This window comes from Lissotriton helveticus, chromosome 2_1 (assembly GCF_964261635.1).
Source record: "Lissotriton helveticus chromosome 2_1, aLisHel1.1, whole genome shotgun sequence".
NCBI classification, from domain to species: Eukaryota; Metazoa; Chordata; class Amphibia; order Caudata; family Salamandridae; genus Lissotriton; species Lissotriton helveticus.
The window spans coordinates 1,545,712,478-1,545,729,414 of record NC_136059.1 but is presented as its reverse complement, the minus strand read 5'-3'; the positions used below and the strand labels follow the sequence as shown (position 1 = coordinate 1,545,729,414).

The window sequence follows — 16,937 nt, the reverse complement described above, 5'->3', positions numbered from 1 at the left end:
TTTGAAAATGCGCAAATGCCATTGGCGGTCTCTACCGCTGACACTACTGGGGAGGGCCGCGCTCTTTAAGATGTTGGCACTCCCCAGATTCCTGTACATTCTACAGAATACGCCATTCCCGGTCCCACTGCAGTATTTCAAATCAATAGACGCAGAGGTCTCTACGCTCCTGTGGGACGGAAAACCTCCTCGCATATCGCACGCCAAACTGTCCCGTTCTTGGTACGATGGGGGTATCGCCCTGCCCCACACGAAACTATACTACTGGGCAGCGCAGTTGATGATAGTCAACCGGTGGATACATGCCCCACAACAGGACCCAGCCTTCCGTCTTGACAGAGCGGTACTGCCCCCGGATCAACTAATGAAGGCACTATATTCCAACAAAAGACGTCACACACTGACAGGCCCAACAGCCCACACGGTCAAAATATGGCATGCAGCGCAAAGGGCACTAGGATGGGACGGAGTGCTCACACTAGCCACACCCCTTTGGGACACACACCGTCTCGGCACCCTAGCGAACACTAAGGGCTTCCGCCAATGGGACCTTATTGGCATCTCTAAGATAGGCGATCTGTGGAAAAGGGGGACGGTTATCTCTTTCCCCGCCCTTCAAGAGCAATACGGAATGGCAGACACAGAGAAATATAGATATATGCAAATCACGCACGCACTACAGAGCGCCATACCGACAGGTTCGACACTTGCAGACTCATCTCCCCTAGAAGACAGACTCCTTACGGACCAAATAGATAAGAAAGCAATATCGCTTACATACCAGAAACTGATCAACAATCTCCCGGATCCTACAGTAGTGCTTCGTAGCAAATGGGAGGTAGAACTAGGAGACATCGAGGACGAAGACTGGTTACATGCCCTAGCATCAGCCAGGGAGGCCTCCATACCGTCACGGCTCAAACTGATACAACTGAAAATAGTACACAGAGTTTACTATTCCCGTACACTGCTACATAAACTGGGCCGCACCCTAGACCCAAATTGCATGCGCGGATGTGGCTCCCCTGGCACGTTCTATCATATATTGTGGGACTGTCCAAAGATAGAGAGATACTGGGACCACATACTATCAGAAATATCCGAGGCAGCCGGGGTGGAACTGCAGAGGGAACCCAGATGTTGTTTGTTAAATATGTGGTTGCCAACTGATATGAACCGGGGATTGCAAAAGGGGGCTACACTGGGTCTCGCATTGGCGAAACGCAATATCGCCAGAAAGTGGGGCTCTGGAGTGGTACCATCACGTACGCAATGGGAAAAGGACATGGACACAGCTATGGTTGCAGAAAGGGCTGTTTATGTACATAGGGGCTGCCCCAAGAAATGGTCCAAGATCTGGGGAAAGTGGAACGACCACCGAGGTCAGATATGTGATCCCCCACCGGAATTGTCGGATCCAGAAACTAGTCCGTAAGGGGGTGGAGGTAGAAACAGCATTTTACGAATGTGTAGGATTGTTGTTGTTCTAGAGGGGAGGGAGGGGATGTACTTCCGCACTGATAGGGTCTAAAACTGAGAAATGTATAACGTAAGAACCGCTAGGAGGGTAGGAACAGTCATGAAAGAATGACCACATCCCGTAGGGAAATCACGGAGTCCCAAACAATATATGTATATATAATATTAGTCATGTTTGTTGTAACTACAATGTATTGAGAAGTTCAGAAACGACCTACTGTAACTCTGATCAACTGATTCTAAATGTATTTGATGATGTGTAATTTGGTGAAAAGCTAAATAAAAAAAAAAATTAAAAAAAAGAAAATGCGCAAATGATTTTGTAATTACGATCGAGTCAAAACTTTGGATTGCTACCATATGTGCATTCAGAGGGAAACAAGTTCGTTATTACCTGTTAGAAGGGTAGAGTAGCCTTACTTTATCAACGGATCTGAATATTCTGTGAGAATAGCGTCGTCTATTTCATGCAAAAGAATACTTGAATGACTGTAAAAGCTATCACTTTATTTTAGCGAAACAGACAAATGGTTTGTTTTTCTGTAGTTACTAACTGAATTCCATTGAAAAGAATTGTAAAAAATGGCGCTGTGAAAATATTTTGTAAAGGAGGGGTGAGTTTGCGGAGTGAGAGACAGCGAAGCTGCAGCGGCAGGGTACGTCACAGGGTTCGCGCTGTGATTGGCTAGCATACGTCACAGTAAGCGCACTGATTGGTTCACGTGACCAAGACGAGCTGACAGCTGATTGGTTCATTCTGAAAGCGGTAGTTCTATTGGTTGAGCAAGGTAGTGACGTAGCTTAACCTGATTGGCCTGTTGGTGAGTTTCGCGCACGGATTGGTTGGTTTTACGGAACAAACAGGAAATACTTACGATCTTTCCCGAATCAAGCGGAATTGTTTTAAAACATGGATTATTATTACATGAAAGAGAAAAAGAAGCTTTCATGGCTTCAGAAATTGAAAAATATATTTAAACCTGATAAGAAAATTAAAACGCGAGGTGGAAGATTACTTCATAAGTACAAAACACCTGCAGCTTATATGCAAGGTGAATATGGTTATCATACTTGTCTTTGGATGGAGAATTGGATGGAATATACCAAAGATGATGGTGTATTAGCATGGCCGGAAGACGGATCATTTAATATTAAGGTTTTAAAAAACTTAAGAGAAAAAAATGATGAGTCTTGTACCAAAGCCTAGACCTACTCAATTTGAGGCTTTAGCTGAATGGGAGGATGAGATGTTTGAACTCGATTGAGAAAATAGAGGTATAACAAGAGGTCCAAAATTAGACATTAATAGGGAAACTCATGAGGATAGAATGCGTAGATGGAGACGTGCAGACATGTGTGATGGTTTGTACCCAGTAAGAGTGAGGGTTACTGAAGTACCAGGTCAAAAGAATACCCAAAAGAGAAATAATATTAATGAAGAAAATGACTCAGAAGATGTGGTTTTGGAAGAGATTTATATTACTAAACCGAAACCGCCACCTTATCAATATCAACCAGTTTGTTCATGGTCTTCCCCAAGAATTCCAGTCACACCAAGAGTCTCCCCAAGTGCTTCTCCTCCTCCAAGAGAAATGATTGATGAGATATCTCCCATGTCAAATCAAAGCTATGGAAAAACACCTGAAAGAATAGAAACAAGAACTAATTCTAGTATATCTGGAGAAAATAGAAATTATAACGAAATTCCCAGAAATGATTTTGAAACCCCAGTGCAGAGAAATGAAGCCCCAAGGAATGTAATGAGAACAGAAAGATGTGATGAATTACCAAATTCCTCAGAATATTTCAGATCAAAAGATGAATTAATACAACAGTTATCATGGAAGCAGTAACAGTACCAGTAACGATTGGACCCGTTAAACCAGTATTTGATCAAAGGGAAATTAGACATTCAGCTTTGACTATTCCATTAAATGCAGAAATTCAAAAAGTGGCTGAAAAATTTTACTCAGATTTATCAGAGATTCACTGAGAGAAAACAATGCCTGACTTAACTTTTAATCAAGGTTCACCATGTAAAACTCCATTTGGTGCAGAATCTGATACTGAAACTCCAGAAAAGAGCATGAATAAAATAGATTTAACGCATACCCCACAAGCTCCTGAATTTAAATTACTTGATGTTGCAAAGTTAAAAGCAGATTTGGAGGAATTGATTATTGGAACGATTAGACCTGACAGTTTGAAGCTATATCAGGATGATGAATTATTGTTTATTTGTAAAAGCATACAATGGAAAACGAAAACTAAGTATGATCAATTAGAGTAAATGGCTACTGAATTAGAAGTAGATTTGAGTAGGCAGAAACATTTGCAGAAACATTACAGAGTGGATTTCTCTGAAAAAGACATTGAAAATATGAATACCACAGGAAGAATAATTCATGTAAAAGTATTAATTGTGTTCCTAAAAAGATTAGGTGAATCAAGTAAATGGAGAGTAAAATGGACAAAGAAAAGAGAGGAAGAAAGAAGAGATAGAGAAGAAGTAGCAAATCAGTTTCCAATGAGAGAAATAGCAGGAGTTGGGTATGTGCATGTTCCTTGGACGAGACAGGACATTTTATTGTTCACAAATGATTTCCCTCGGCTAAGAGAGAAACCTGTAGAATGGTATCGACAGGTGGATAGATTTATTAAGGTTTCAAAAGTTCTGTGGATTGATCTAGATGGATTCTTTGACATTGTTGTCCCATCGGATCTTTGGACAGAATGTAAAATTTCTATAAGTTGGCCTAAAGAAGAACCTGCTCGAGATAAAATAACAGGTGCTCCATCACCAGATGTTATGGACTTGTATGATAAAGTAATTGTGTGGTTGAAAAACAAGATTCTCCCAAAAGAAGTAGATTGGGTTAAAATAGACAGAACAAATCAAGAACCAAAAGAATCAGTACATTCATTTTATGAAAGATTGCTGCTGGTATTTAAACAATACAGTGGCTATGAAAAATTGAGTGAAAAGGATATGAGCCATTTCATATATAGATTTGTTTATGGCTTAAGACCTGAAATTGGTGAAATGATTAGAAACGGAATTGTTGGCTGGCAATCACTTTCAGTTGATGATATTCTGAAAAAAGCAAAATATTGTAGTGATGAAATAGATGCTAAACAGAAAAAGCTTAAGGAGAAAGCTATGTGGGCACAGGTAAAGGTAGCTGAACAGCAAATAGCAACCCTAGAAAATAAAAATGTTCATCAGAATCAAGGTAAATTTAAAGGTAATTTTAATAAGCCAAGATTGATGGGAAATATTGAAGAGTTAAAGCAAAAACTCCCATGTTTTAATTGTGGCGAAATTGGACATTGGAAGCGAGAATGTAAGAATCCGCCCAGAAATTATAAAAATCCATCATTAAATCCACAGATGCAGAATGAGATAAATCTGCAGCAACAGCTACAGCGACAGGTAGTGAATCAGCAAAGTCAAATTCCACAACCGCCACTTCCAAACTGTGTGAATGTGTAGAGATACAGTTCAGAAACAGGATTCTAAGGAGGTGAACAGGTAAACAGACCGCAAAGAGTGAATGTGTCAAATGTTTCTCAATAATATTGGTTGAAAGAAAATGGAGGGAGTGATTCTGAAGATTATTTATGACGGTGCCCGAGAGAGGAGGAAGAGTGTGTGCTTGGAGCCACTCTTGAGGTAGACCAATCCGGTCCATTTGTAAATGGTAAAGTGAATGATGTAGAAATCACTTTTTTTAGTGGACATAGGTGCTACCCATTCTACTGTTAGATCAGTGAAATAGAAAACCTACCTCTCTCTGGTGATACTATCCAAGTAGCTGGCGTAGCTAATCAACAAATTAAAACAGATTAAACAGAACCAGTAGAAGTTGAAATTGGTCAATTTAAACATAAACATAGATTTGTAGTTTGTAACAGCAGTCCTGTAAACTTGTTAGGAAGGGACATCCTTTGTAAGATGAACTGAAAAATATATTGTTCACCAGATGGTATTGAGCTCCAAACTCAAGAGGAAGATGGGCTTTATAAGCTAACAATGTTAATGGTTGAGGCAGAGGAAAGTAAATTATTTCCTGCATTTGATAAAAGTAATCTACCTGAAGAATTAAAAGAGACAGTCAATGCTAACATTTGGTATCTCACAGGAAGTGAAATGGGTTTGATGAAAAATGTAGACCCAGTTAAAATTACAGTAAAACAAGGAGTAGACTTTCCAAACATTCCTCAGTATAAAATGAAAGCAGAAGTTATTGAAGGTGTCATACCTGTAATTGACAAATTCATAAAACAAGGTGTTCTAAAAGAAATTGAGAGTAGTCCCTGTAATTCACCGATTATGGGAATTAAAAAGCCAAACGGAACTTTCAGGATTGTTCAAGACCTGAGAAAGGTTAATCAAATAGTTGTTCCATGTTGCCCTGTTGTGCCAAACCCAGCGGTAATTTTATATCAGATTCCGCATGATGCAGAATGGTATACAGTTATTGACCTTCGTAATGCATTCTTTACTGTTCCATTGCATCCAGATAGCCAACAAATGTTTGCGTTCAGGTTCCAAGAGCGTATATTAGCATGGTGTCGTATCCCTCAAGGGTACACAGAGAGTCCATCTATTTTTAATCAGTTGCTAAAGAAATCCTTGGAAGATCTAGATTTACCTGGAAAATCAACGTTAGTGCAATACATAGATGACCTCCTTGTGGCTGCAAAAACTCGAGATAATTGTGTAACAGATACTATTACTCTTTTGAATCATTTGGCAGATGAGGGACATAAAGTGTCTCCTGCAAAATTACAGTTTTGCAAACAAGAGGTAAAATACCTTGGTCACAGAATTGCAAAAGGAATCAGACAGGTAACAATTGAGAGAATAAAAATGATTCAGGCAATGCAACCCCCAAAGACACAAAAACAGGTCAGAATGTTTTTAGGAATGGTTGGTTATTGTCGCCAATGGATTCGTGGATTTTCAGTAATTGCAAATCCACTGCAGAGCCTGACAAAAGCAGACATAAAAGACCCGATTATCCTAATGGAAACTGAGTTAGAAGCTTTTGAAAAACTAAAAAGAAGTTTATGTGAAGCACCTGCTTTAGGCATGCCAGATTATGAGAAAGAATTTGAGCTATATTGCAGTGAAAGGGAAGGTTGTGCATTATCAGTTCTAATTCAAAGACATGGAACACTGAGAAAGCCATTAGCTTATTTCTCAGCAGTTCTTGAGCCTGTTGCAAAAGCATTACCAGGCTGCTTAAAGGCAGTAGCTGCAACTAGTGTAAGTCTTGAGCAAAGTGAAGGAATGATAACGGGATTTCCTTCCACATTGTTGCCTGAGGGTATTGTAACTGAAATCAGAAATGAGAAATGAGAAATGAGAATGACATTGATCATGAATGCTTGGATGTTTTAGAATACTGCACCAAACCTAGGCAAGATATAAAAGATGTCCCATTAGCTGAATCAGATTTTGTTTATGTTGTTGATGGTTCATGCTTAAGAACAGATGAAGGTGTTCTGAGTGCAACATATTCTGTCTGTACAGTTGCAGATGTAGTTGAAGCCTCTTGTCTCAAAGGAATTAGTTCAGCTCAAGTAGCAGAATTAATTGCTTTGATTCGTGCATGTGAAAGAGCAAAAGAATTAAAAATTACCATAGTGACTGATAGTCAGTATGGATATGGCGTAGTCCATGACTATGGCCAGCTCTGGTCTCAAAGAGGTTATTTACCTTCAGCGGGAACTCCTATCAGAAATGCAAAACTGATCAAGAGATTGATCGATGGCATTCAGTTGCCAGAGAAAATTGCTGTCGTGAAATGTACAGCGCATAAAAAAGGAGAGGACTATATGACAAAAGGAAATGCCTATGCTGATGAAATTGCAAAGTTCTGTGCAAAGAACAATATGTCCATTAATCGGGAAAAAGACAATGAACATGTTTTGAACACACTTATGCTAACATCTGTAGTTGAGACATGGCAAGGAGTAAAAGATTTACAAGATGAGGCAGATGATGAAGAGAAAAACACATGGTTAAAGGCAGGTTGTAGACAGCGAGAAGAAGATGGAATTTGGGTTTACAAGGATGACAGACCAGTTATGCCAGACTGCATGATTGCTGACATGGCTCGAATGTATCATGGTCCAGGACATATTGGAAGAGATTCAATGATCAGGTTATTTAGGCAGACATGGTTCAATCCAAAATTCAGAATAATTGCAGAATCTTTTTGTCAGAGATGCTTGATCTGCCACCAGATCAATCCAAACAGAAAAACAGTTGTGAGCATGGGAACCATAGGACGGGAGGGTGGTCCTTTTACCAGATTACAAATGGATTTCATTGACATGCCACCCCATAACAAGTTAAGATACGTATTGGTGATAGTCTGTTTGTTTTCAAGATGGGTGGAAGCGTTCCCAACACGTCACAATGATTCAGTTACTGTGGCAAAATTACTTTTAAGAGAAATCATACCTAGGTATGGATTTCCGGTGACGGTCAAGACCGATCGTGGAACACATTTTGAAAACAGATTGTTACCAATGATTTGTGAAGCACTACATATAAAACAAAAGCTACATTGTGCATACAGACCAGAAGCATCAGGTGTTGTTGAACAAGTGAATGGCACAATCAAGAATAGGTTAGCTAAAATGTTTTTAGCTACAGGAATGAAGTGGACAGATGCCCTTCCACTTGTTTTGATGTCTCTGAGAAGTACCCCAGATGCATTTGTTCCAGTTGACAAACTATTGAGCATTAATGATAGTGTCATATTGGAATATTGCAAGAAACTATCTGACGTGGTGACTTCTGTGTTTCATCAGGTGGGAACTGATGTGATTACAAAGGAAAAGGAACAAGCTCATGATCTGTTACCAGGAGACTGGATAAGGACAAAGGTACACTGAAGAAGAAACTGCCTAGTACCCAGGTGGCAAAAGGCAAGACAGGTGATACTTCTCACAACAAATGCAGTTAAGTGCAGAGGTTTGAAAAGGTGGATTCATGCTAGTCACACCATTCGTGTAGCACCACCTGAAAACCCTGACGAAGGTGACACAACAACAGATTCAGACTCTGAAGAAGAACCTGAAAGAAATCCAGATTTTGAAGATCGACAAGAAGGTCGACATCTGGAAGATTCAAATGCGAATGAGGCATTAAATGATGAAATTGAAGAGATTGTCATACAAGACTCTGAAAATGATGAAGATCTGTTAGAAAAAGAAGCAGGAAAAGAGTCTGAACAAGAAGTGAATCAAGATCAGGACGGTATTGAAAAGCAGATTCGAAGCTCCGGAAGAAGGAACGAAGATTCTGAAACTGGGAAGTTGGAGGTAATTGAAGAAGAAGACGAAGATGAATTACCAAGTACCAGCTATAAGGATGATGTTCCTAACAGAGTGAAGCTGCCGGGTAAAGAAGTACCTGAATCTAGAATTGAAATCTCAGACAGTGAAACTGATGTAAGTGATGGTGAATACAGAGTGAAAAGTTCAAGGAAAAGAGCTTGGAGAGCAGAGTGTAATCAAACCGAACCAAAGAAGAAATTAACAAGAAAAGGAGATAATTGGCCTAATGAAAACGAATACCTAAAATTCAAATTAGTAAACAGATCAAAAAAGCAAGTTAATGAAGTCTCAAGTCAAAAAGGAGACTTAGACAAGAAAAACAAGCAGGAAAGAAGATAGAAGTGATTAGCAATAGAGCAAAGAGAGTAGTAAAGCCTAACCAAAAGTACAAGTCCCCTGAGTGGACCTACATTATCATCCCACCTGTGGTGGAGGTGAATAGCAGTAGTCAGGAAGATTTAGATGATACAAGTGACAATGATTGATTTTGTTCCAGTAAATAGTTGAAATCTGTATTTGGCATAAGGCTGAAGAAATTGTGTTAGGTGGCACAAGGTCGAAGAAATTGTGTTAGCTGGATTAAACACATTTGATGTAAGACATAAGGTCGAAGAAAAGCTGTTAGTGAGTAGGATTTTCTTTTTAAAAAAAGAATTAAAAACAGGGGGGTGAATATATATATTTAGTGATTTTTATTTAGTAATTTTTAATTTTTGATTTTTCTTTTTGTAAGGCTCTTGTTTCAGAGTAAAGATGCCTTATACTAATAGCAATTCGAGATGTTCGATACTTAAGAGATGCTGTAAAATGTCTTCAATTTGTGTGATTTTATTAATTTTGGTTTGGTTAATTTTAGCTGTCATTTTTCCTTTTGGATTTGACAAAGAGATGTACAAAGCTAATATAACAAGTAAAGTTGCGTTTAAACAAGATCATCATGATGTTGTTGGTAAAACTAACAGAGTTATTAATCACACACCAGAGATCCATCAAGATAGATCTGTTGGTGATTTTTCTAGTAATACTTTTTCAAGACTCTTATCTGAATATGTTAAAGTTATGGATGTGAAGGATTGTTACATTTGTGTGAAACTACCCGCTTCTGTTTCTGAAGGGGTCACCTATAATAACCTTCCCCTCACTTATGGAATAACTTGCAGTGTAATAGCTAGTTTGTTTTATCGGATGGTTCGTTTGGAGTATCACTACTCTAACTTCGACAAACTTTTTGCTAATCTAAAAGTTGACAACAGCCTGAATAAATTGAAACATGCTAAACAGATGAGGGAATTTTTCATTGTAACTAATGAACTTACTTATGAGTACGCTTTTAGAAATAATTTAACATGCAAGTTGAGATCGGAAGAGAAATCTTTCTTAAACATGGTTGAAGAGAGAAGAGCAATTTATAAAAGAAATTAAATGCTGAAACAAACCAAATCTACGTTTTGGCAGATTGAGGACGAAAAGCTCAATGGTAGAATTGAGAATGTTGCTATTCACATAGATAAACCTGTTAGTGGAAATCTTTGTATTAGAAGAGATAATATGCTTTTTGACAATTACTTTGTAGGTGCGAGTCAATGTGAGGATACATATCAAATCTTGGGTGGATGGGGATTCAAAGGTGGCAAGGATCCAATTTTTCCTGGAATTTATTTTGTCTGTGGAGACAAAGCATATTACAATATCCTAGACCACTGGTATGGGACTTGTTTTGTTGGTTTAGTCTTTCCGAAGATATTTCATGTAGATAGAAATGCAAAAGGTTCATTTGTAATTGGCAAACACCTGAATAGGTTCAAGAGGGAAAGTTTTTCAGAAAGTTTGGGTGACATATTTGGTGCAGTAATACCTTTGGTGGGTATAACCCTGAATGCAATCAAAATCAGAAAAATGTCCACAATTGTTGATAGGTTGTCTACTGATACTGCAAGTGGTTTCCAATTAGTTGACACAGAACTTATTGCCATGAGATCAATGGTAATGCAGAATCGCCTTGCCCTTGACATTCTGCTAGCTAAAGAGGGAGGAGTCTGTGGAATTTTGCATGTCCAGCATTGCTGCACATATATCCCGGGCAAGATTCAAAACATTGAGATGTATATCAAAAACATTACAGAATTACATTCAGAAATTGTACCTTTAGAAGATGAAGATTTTTGAGAACGTTTGAGCAAAAGATTTGCAGCAATCAAAACTTGGTTTCAAGAGATTGGTGGTTCAATATTAGGCAAAGTACTGACTCCTTTATTAGTTATAGTCTTTGTAATACTTTTGTTAAAAATCAGTTGTATGTTACACAAGAGAAAGAAATATCTAAGTGGAAAGAAAAGAATATATAAACTCAGAAAGGAACAGGAAAAAGAAATAGAATTAGAAGAGTTTCGTAGAACCCAATATGAGAGTAGCAGACAAACAGCTGAGTCAAGAGTTTAGAAACACTAATATTGTGAATGTCCAAAACATGTTCAAGAGTTGAAAATTTTCTACATTTTAGGGTGTAGTTTGGTGATTTTGAAATCACCAGATGAGGGAGTTGATGGAGCGAGGTGCAGAACAAAATTTTGTTCAAAATCGTAAAGTTAAACTTCCATAACATTGTAACTGTATTAATAAGTTTTTGATGAAAAGTACTAATCAACTTAGTTTTAAAATGCATTTACACAACACGAGGGACTAATTTATGTGCTCTTTGTTGCACTTGCAAGTACGTTGAAAAATAATAAACTAATCATGTCTATTGTCTTTGTCAGTATTAAATGCGGCTGTATAACTAATGGCATGTGCTTATTTATGTGCTTATATTATGTCTTTTCTGTGGCGAAAGCTCGTGGAGAATATTGCGGCCTAAATGAAGATGGTAGATATTAATGCTGCTTTTTGTGCTAAAGCCAGGTAACATAATTAATGGGTTAATAATTAGTAAAGGGGGTGGGTAACAGAATGGGTTTCAATACTCTAATTAATTAATGTCTTGTGTTTGTTTGAATACTAGTTTCCAAGGGAGAGGCTTGAGGCCTAGCGTTTTAAAGATGGTGTTTAGAATCCTGTCCAGAGTGGAGCCCTGCACGTATTCGAAGTGGAAACTTTTACCACATCGACAGTTGTCAAAGAAATACAGTCCAAATGAACTATGCTGAACGTGCTTTTGGAGAGACAAATCCAAGGACAGGAAGCGGCAAGTTTGCCAAGCTAAGGAAGTAACGGACTGGTACTCAACAAAAGTTGCATTTCTGAGGAAGCCAAAAGTCATGTATTTAATTGGACAATAGAGTCAAAGAAAAAGGCTCGATTTTGGTATGAAGACGTGATGACACGTAATGGACTGACATCAGTCAGCCAATGAGGACACTGGATGGCAAAGAAAAATGTACTTTTTAGTGGAGATTAGCTAGTTAGAAAGGTATAAAACCTAGCCCCATGGGCAGGAGGGCGCTTCTTGCTTCCTGATTCCTGAAGGGCGTGACGTGCTGTTGGACTTTTGGCGCACGTAAGGATAGCAGACTTTAATGATTCTTCTTTTTAGGTGGAGCGAGTTTTAGACAGGGAAATAGAAATTAGAGAATGGAAACTGTTATTTTCTTTAATTCATGCTGAATGATTTGCCTTTAAATGCCAGTCTAATAAGTCTTTTCCTCAATAAAATGCTGCTAATTTACTAATAAATAAAGATTCTTATTTGAAAAATGCTCGTTCTTTGAATAATAAAGTAAATAAATTATATTTTGAAACGACAAGCTGGTCTTGTTTTTTCACGGTCTAGTTACCATCAGTTGATCCATTTACCTTAGTGACTTAATTAAATGATATATGTATAAAAAACCATGGTAAGAAATGATAAACTGCAGTTATAAATAGATATGTAAATAGTTTGTAAATGATACTGATTAATTAGGTCGCATGATTCAGTTGCCCAAAATTTGTCTCGTTGGTTTATGGGCCTTGTGAGTAATTTGTGATTAATGGTGAGTATCATGGTGTTGGGTAGTGTTGTTGAGACAGATTTTCTATAGGGGCTCTGGATCAACGGCAAACTTATAAACAACTTCCCGGACCCGCTGTCAATGCTCAGGACTCGGTGGGAGGGAGATCTGGGCACCCTAGAGGACGAAGACTGGTTAGAAGCTACGGCCTCTCCCAAGGAGGTGGCCATTCGCCTATACTTTAGGTTAGTGCAGCTCAAGATTCTACATAGAGCCTATTATGCATGTACTACCCAGGTGAAAATGGGAGTGCTGACCTCACCATTCTGTCCCAGGGGTGTGGATAGGAGGGTACTTTCTGTCACCTGCTGTGGGATTGACCACCACTTCAGGAGTACTGGACAGCAATATTGATGAACATGAGGAAAGTTATATGGTGGAAGAGGTCAAATCACTGAGATGGTGTTTGCTAAATATATGGGGAGACTCAGCCCTCACCAACAGCGAGCGTCTATAGGTAACATTGGGATACATGGTTGCAAAGCATAATATCGCGCGAAGGTGGAGAGCAGAGGATGCCCCAACTCTGAACGAATGGAAGGCTGATTTGGACTGGTGTATGCTTGCGCAGAAGCGTTCTATGAGAGCGGAGGCTGCCTGCAAAAATGGACTAAGATTTGGGGGAAATGGAACGAATATTGAGGGATGCTGTGCAGACCAGTGGATAGACCTAGACATGATCAAGAAACAACATAGCCGAAGGAGTGGGAGGAGGGAAAGGGGGAGCTAATCTAGGGAAATCAACTGCTATATGAGGAATGTTTATGATTTATCATTATGCTGGGGACTCGCTAATTTATTGTGATGTTAATCTTTCACCAGGAGTGGCAAGTTGCTGTTTTAATAAAAAAGATTTATTAAAATTTAAAAAATGGTTACAAATCAAGGAAAGGGGGCAGGGTAGAAACGCCCTGACCTCCCGGGCCTGCTCGGGGGGGCCCGCAGCTCCCTTTGCCCAAAAGCAATGGTGGCTCCTGCAGGAGAGGGGAGCCGGCAGGGACCGTGGGGGCCTTTGGGCCCCCCCCTGTGGTCCCCAAGGATATGGCCATGCCCTGGGGGATGTGTTCCCATGCGCCGGAAAATGGTCCCGGTAGGGGAGCCACGCAGACCCACCCTACCTATTTTTTTTTAAATAAATGATGTGGCCAGGCCCCAGGGGATGGGGTCCCTGTGGCTATATCGGCCTCAGGAGGGGGCCACGGAGCCCCACTCCAAACATATATATTTTTAAAATAGAGGGGTGGGGTCCCTGGGGCCAAAACTGGGACATAGAAGTGGGGGGCCACACGGCCCCCCTTCCTTACAGGCAGAAGGGATCACCAGGACCGAAACCGGCCTGGGGAGGGGGGCCATGTGGCCCCCCTCCTGTTTTATTTCTAAACAATTGGGTCAGGCCCCAGAGGATGGGATTCCCAGGGCCTAAAAGCATCAAGGGAAGGGCGGCCACACAGCCCCACTTCCTAGAATTATAAAAAAATTAAAAAACGAAAGCCAAGGCCCCGTCCCCTTTCCTCACTAGGGGCCAACTAGCCTATCTGTTACCTCCATTAAGCCCCATTAAGTAGGATTTCCGAGAGGTGGTCACAGGCCACACTTCCTTTCTCCACCACTCTGCAAATGCACCTCCTGGTGCATTCTTGGTTGGAGGATGAAGTGTCCTTCATTGCTGAGGGTCCTTAAGGGCCAACTAGCCCACCTATTACCTCCAGTAAGCCCCACACAGCTGGATTGCTGAGAGGTGGTTAGAGCTCGTGCCCATTTTTCCACCACTCTACAAACGTGCCTCTTGGCAAGGGGATTTTATCCTCCAACCATGAGCGCGCCAGGCGGTGCATTTGCAGAATGGTGGAGAAAGGAAGTGTGGCCTGTGACCACCTCTCAGAAATCCTACTGTGTGGGGCTTACTGGAGGTAACAGATAGGCTAGTTGGCCCCTAAAGACCCGCAGGAGCAAAGGGGGCATCATCCCCCAACCAAGAGCGTGCCAGGAGGCACGATTCCAGAGTGGTGGACAAAGGAGGCGTGGCCTGCAATCAGAACTCTGCAATCTTGCTGTGTGGGATTTACTGGAGGTAACAGGAGGGGTAGCTGGCCCCCAAGGACGTCCTTTGGGGCCAACTACCCCTCCTGTTACCTCCAGTAAGACCCACACAGTGGGATTGCTAAGAGATCTTTGGCGGCCACGCCCCCCTTTCTCCACCACTCTGCAAACGCACCTCCTGGAACGCTAATGGTTGTGGGATGAAGTCCACTTTACAACTAAGGACCCTTGGGGGCCAAGAAGCCCTTCTGGTACCTCCTGTAATTCCAACACAGTGGAATTCGTGAGTGTTGGTTGGAGGCCCAGCCCCCTTTCTCTACCACAATGCAAACATGGCTGCTACTTAAAAAAAACATAGAAATTCACTGAAAAAAACACATGTTTCAGGGATGTTATAGTTAGAAATAAGCATTAAAAAACCTTAGAAATTCACTCCAAAAACACAGATTGCAGGGATGTTATATTTAGAAATAAGCATTTAAAAAACCTTAGAAATTCACTGAAAAAAACTTAGGTTTCAGGGATGTTATAGTTAGGAATTAGTATTTAAAAAACCTTAGAAACTCACGGAAAAAATCAAAGGTTAGAGGGACATTATAGTTAGCCTGAAATTTCACTTGTAGAAAAACATAGAAATTCAGCCGTTATACTATAGCTCGTGCCACCGCAATGCACTGCTTATGACCCCACATATTACATCACTCATGACATTGTCAGTGATACACACTCACACAGCCCTTGCACCATGCACACACCTATACAGGCTCTCAACACAGCCAATCACTTACCCATACAAGCACCCACGCACTCACCCACACAACCACTTACATACCCATTCACTCATCCATACAAGCACTCCCATATCTGTTCATGCACCCATACTTTCATTAACACAGACACCCACTCTCCAATACAGCCACTTAAACACCAACTCACTTAATCACTCACTCAAGCAACCAATTATTTACCCATACAATCACTTACATACCCAGTCACTCACTCATACAGCCATTCAGACACCCACCCACTCACCCAGACAGTCACTCACACAGCCACTCACCCATACAGCCACTGACACACCACACCTTCTCACTCACCAATATAGTTACTCACACACCCACTCACTCACCTGCACAGCTCCTCAGATAACTATTTATGTAATTTGTGAGGTCATAAGTAGTGCAGCATGTGGGCGTAAATTATAGTTAGCTCAAGTAACTGTAACTGCTGAATTTTTGTAGGAGTATCTGAGCATAACTAGTCCCTGTAACCTTTGGGTTTTTTCTGTGAAATTCTTTGGTTTTTATAATTACATTTACTAATTTCCCTGTAACCTTTGTTTTTTTTTCTGTGACAATATATATATATATATATATATATATATATATATTAGCCTAAAAATTCTCTCCGGAAAGTTATGAGAGGACATAAGGACATATTTAAATATTTAAAAATTGGGAGTTTATGGTATGTGTGTGGGGGGATGGGGGGTAAAAGGATTAGGAGCACATACAAAGTTAGAAGTTTGTTGCTTTGTAAAAACAAACTCTCTTGAAATGGTGCATGCTGGGTTGTGCGCCAGGTTGTAATCTCTTGATGTTGGTTTTAGTGTGCCTGATTGTTATCTCGGCTTCCGTCTTTGTTTTGGCTACCTGTATATTTTGCTTATCCACATTGAATTGTCCCTCCCTTCTCCTCCATTGTTGGTGGCCAATGCTCAGCCGAAAACAAACGGAACTATTTTTTCATTTTTTTTTACCTGCCGGGGAAAGTAGCCGTCCTCTCCCTTGCTTTCTCCACTCGCGGGATTGAACGTGATAACCAAAAGGACGATCAAGACGCCGCAAAATCCCGGGTCCCGCAGCCCGCCCCAGCACTGTCCCGGGCGCCCCTGGCAGCGGCTGTTTTACCGTTGCTATGGGAACACCAGCATGGCGGCCATTGCAGGGATGACAGCGAGACAGCGGAGTCCTGCACACCTGATACTCTCTGCAGGATTTATATTTCCATTTGCAACACTTAATGAACAAAGGAAGGTCACTTAGGTAGCATACGTTCAAGATCCCCAACAAAAAT

General features: G+C 40.5%; 1 protein-coding gene across 2 annotated transcripts in view; it reads right to left on the bottom strand.

The window, feature by feature from the left end:
* Positions 1-16,715, bottom strand: part of SPMAP2L (sperm microtubule associated protein 2 like) — a 928,058-nt gene extending 911,343 nt beyond the window's left edge. For both annotated transcript variants that reach the window (XR_013607593.1, XM_078677574.1), the window contains exon 1: positions 16,621-16,715. The gene's annotated coding sequence lies outside the window, so the exon portion shown is untranslated. The remainder of the gene's footprint in view (positions 1-16,620) is intronic.
* Positions 16,716-16,937: the final 222 nt, after the last annotated feature.